The sequence below is a fragment of the Numida meleagris genome, chromosome 5 (genome assembly GCF_002078875.1).
Source record: "Numida meleagris isolate 19003 breed g44 Domestic line chromosome 5, NumMel1.0, whole genome shotgun sequence".
Classification (NCBI taxonomy): Eukaryota; Metazoa; Chordata; class Aves; order Galliformes; family Numididae; genus Numida; species Numida meleagris.
This window is the reverse complement of record NC_034413.1, coordinates 71,006,553-71,010,300: the sequence shown is the minus strand read 5'-3', so window position 1 is coordinate 71,010,300 and position 3,748 is coordinate 71,006,553. Positions and strand designations below refer to the sequence as shown.

At 53.2% G+C, this 3,748-nt stretch overlaps 1 long non-coding RNA gene across 1 annotated transcript; it reads right to left on the bottom strand.

Annotated features, from left to right (window-relative positions):
* LOC110400404 lies at nucleotides 1,162-3,014 on the bottom strand. Its single transcript, XR_002439803.1, has 3 exons — nucleotides 2,978-3,014; nucleotides 2,671-2,852; nucleotides 1,162-2,399 (listed from the first exon to the last, which is right to left on the bottom strand). It is a non-coding gene; the product is annotated as an uncharacterized LOC110400404 (long non-coding RNA).

Below are 3,748 nucleotides of genomic sequence, written 5' to 3'. Positions count from 1 at the left end.
ACAGCCCTTATCCCAGGGCCGCGGCTCGCAGTGGTGAGCAGGCTGGGGGAGGCAGGGCTCCTCGGGGGCACGGCTGCTGGCAGAGCTGCGGGGACCTGCATGAAGCGCTGAATTTCTCGCAGCGCATCAGAAGGCGTGTGGGAGGGGAGAGTGGGAGTGTGCGCACTGAGTCACCGCACAGAGTTTCATGTGTTTGGGTATTTTTTTTTAATTATCCACACTGGCAACTTCCAGGAAATCTCCCACCTTCGTACGACTCGCAGTGCTGTCAGTAGCAGAGCAGTGCTGGCGTCAATGGGAGGTGAGGGCTTCCAGCAGCGCGCTGTTCCAGAGGGGGCTCGGCAGCCCATCCCTCGTGGCCCAGTGCGTGGGCTGGTGCCGCTGCGGTGGCACTAGGGAAGAGTTGCCCTCACTGCTCTGTACCTCTGCTTTCCCTAAAACTTCCTGTAAAAACCTTGAAACCGTGGCACAAATGTCTAATTTACTAATCACAGACATACTTTTCTATAAAGGCTGCTGTATTTAATGATAGTCCGCATTCACAGGTGGTCATATGCTGCAACCATGTGTAGGACATGAAATGAGGACTCCAGTTTCCATGCAATAGAAGGGTGGATGATGGCATGTTCTGTGCCTGGGAGAAAGCACTGCGCATTTTTGTCATCCCAGCTACAGGTGGGAAATCCCTGGCGAGGTCCCTGGTTACAGTGTGATGGAGAAACAAGGGGCCCTTTCAGCACAGCTGCCTCCAAAGTGGCAGAAGCATTTAGAATCAGGGAATCACAGAACCACTAAGGTTGGAAAAGCCCTCTCTGATCCCCAGGCCCAACCCAATCCCAGCTCACTGCACCATGCCCAACGACCACGTTCCTCAGTGCCACATCTCCATGGCTCTGGGACACCCCAGGGATGGTGACCCCCCACTTGGAGGTTGAAACATTGGGCTTTATGATCTTTGTTGTCTTTTCCAACCTTAATTATTCCATGGTTCTGTGAAATATCAGAGCTACTTTGCCTCTTGGTGAGGGATCACCAAGGCATATGTGATTTATTTCAGAAATGGGAATGTGGAAGAACCTGGATCCTAGCTGGGCCTGGGAGGCTGGGCTGTTGGCACAGAGAGGAGCAGGGATATGGTGGAGGCTCCAAACTCACCCTGGGCAGGTGTTTGAGAGGCCTTGAGCATGGCCCGACTGGGGGAGGCGCACCAGACACCCGAAACTGCAAGCATTAAATCAGGATCATCACATGGTCTTTAAAGAAGTGCTTGGCTGGTGGATGGACTTGGAGTGATCTGACCCAAACGTTTGTTGCTTCACTGCATTTATGGCCAGTTTCAGAGGTCCCAGCTGGTCAGGGAGAGCAGAAGAGCTGGTTGTGCCCCAGGTGTGCACAGCAGCTCCTGCCCTTTGCTCCCTCTTTCTTGAGCTGAGCTCCTTTTGAGACACATATGCTCCAGTGTCACCGTGCTGCTGTGACCACAGGGCTGGAGCTGCTGCTAGCAGTGTGCCAGGGCACAGCAGACAGTGAGCGGGGCGGGTGGCACGGCAGCACCACGCACTGCCATCCCAGCAGCCTGCAGGGGGAGGACTCCAGGCCCAGAACACAGGCGCAGTGCTGGCCTGGGCTTCTGCACATATGGTGAGAAGATGCACTGTTATGAGTCATTTGGAAATGCCATAAAAATAGGTTCTGCTTCTGTCGAAAGCAAATCACAGGTACTAATTAGCGCAGGTGCTCATTGCAGCAAGGCAACAGGAGCACTGCCTGCAGCACAGCCCCATGGCCAGGGAACCCAGAGCAGCCGGAGGGTCCTCAGGTACAGTCAGATGCTGTTTGAAGTGCACATGCAGCTGAGCAGGCCCTTGTTTTTATTTCTATTCCAAAAACATTAAATTAATTTTAGAAACAGCACTATAAACTATTTTCCTGCCTCAAAGACCATTTGTTTTAAAATCATTAAAGATTTTTATATGACATCACACTGACATTTGGTATGAATAAGTTAAAGGAATTGGTATCAAACCACATTCCTTCTCCATAGACCCCCAACACACACAGGGCGCTCTGCAGGGCTCTGTGTGCAAGCATTTACATAGCAGCAGCACAGCATGAGGGCAGCTCCATGGCACCGCACAGCTCTGCCCCAGCTGTCCTCTGTACCTTGGTGGAAGAGCATCTTCGGTCCTTCCCAGCAGGTGCAGTGCCAGCAATGAGCCTCGTATGAAGGCAGCCAGGCACTGGAGCCCTGCCCCAGGTCACCAGCTGCAGTCCACATGCGCTGCTGCCATGGAAAACCTGTTAGTGGGGAGCAGCAGCAGCAGCAAGAAGAGCTGCCCCTTGATCAGGAACCCTGGCGATTACAGGGTTGGTCTAACCCTGTTTGTTGGAAGCCAGTCCTGCAGCAATCAGAAGTTCAAAAATAAGTTTGGTAGGATGAGAGGAGATGACCTCAGGTTGTGCCAGGGGAGGGACGGGTTGGGTATGAGGAACAATTCCTTCTCCACAGAGCAGTTGGGCACTGGCACAGCTGCCCAGGGAGGGGGGGGCGGGGGGTCACTGTCCCTGGGGGTGTCCCAGAGCCATGGGGATGTGGCACTGAAGGACTTGGCAGTGGACATGGTGGGGTGGGTGGGGTTGCACATGGGTATCACAGAGGCTTTCTCCAACCTTTCTATGATTCTGTCTTCCATGATTTGAACTCTGTTTGTTTGTCCTTCCTCACTTTTCTCTAGCTGGCAGCAGAGAACTGGTTTGGCTTTCTGTCCAAAGGAAGCGTACTGTACTGAGCAGCATTAAGGTGGTGCCTCTCTTCAAGGATCTAGGTGGCCAGCTTTGCTCCCTACAGCACCCTTGTGTAACACAATGGAAAGCACAGCAATAACAGCAGAGTAGCAATGTCCCAGACTGCAGCAAGTGCGGATTTGCTCAGATATAACAGCTATGGGCACAGAAATAAAGGAAAGAAGCTGCTTACCTTCAGAAGGCCTTAGATACACAGGGTTCTCCAGCAAGATACCTTTGCTTTCACTGCCAACCCTTAAATGAGGTCTGGGAAGGGGTGGATCCTGGCTCCACCCTTCCAGTCACTTAGGTGCACTGCTTGCACCTGAGCTCCCCTGGGTTGGCCCTGCCTTCCCACCAGGTGCTCCATCACTGCTTCAAGCTGTGACTTAGCATCTCCACTACACCTTGGTTACTCAATGTCTTTTCACATCTGCTGCAGGGGATGGCAGTGTGCAGCTCCCTGGGGCAGGCTGGGGTGGGAGCCAGAGGCTCTCTGACCACTCCGCTGGGCTTTTGGTGGGTGCCACAATGTTTTGTCAAAGCAATCTCCTACAGACTAGGGCTAGATCAAGTGGATTAGATTAAATAGAGCGTTTATCCTTTCTAAATGTCAGGAAAAGGCGGTTTTGGCTTTCCCAGGTGTAGGAGCAGTCTGGGCTGTGTCGATGGAGTCCCACACTCGCTGCTCTCTCCAGCACCCCCCAGCATCCCCCCGGGGTGAGTTGGGCAGCCCCACTGCCCCAGGGTCACTGCCCCACTCACGGGGCACTGTGAGCAGCTGTACACACAGGTGCTGGCTGCTGAGCACGAACCATCATGCAGCACGCAGGTGCGTTGCCAAACTTCACTGCCAAATGCTTGAAAGCATCAGGAGATTCAAACATTGGATGATATCTAAGGAAATATTTGGTGCAAAATATTTGGTGCTGGAGGGTCCTGTAACATGAGGCTTGTGTCACTG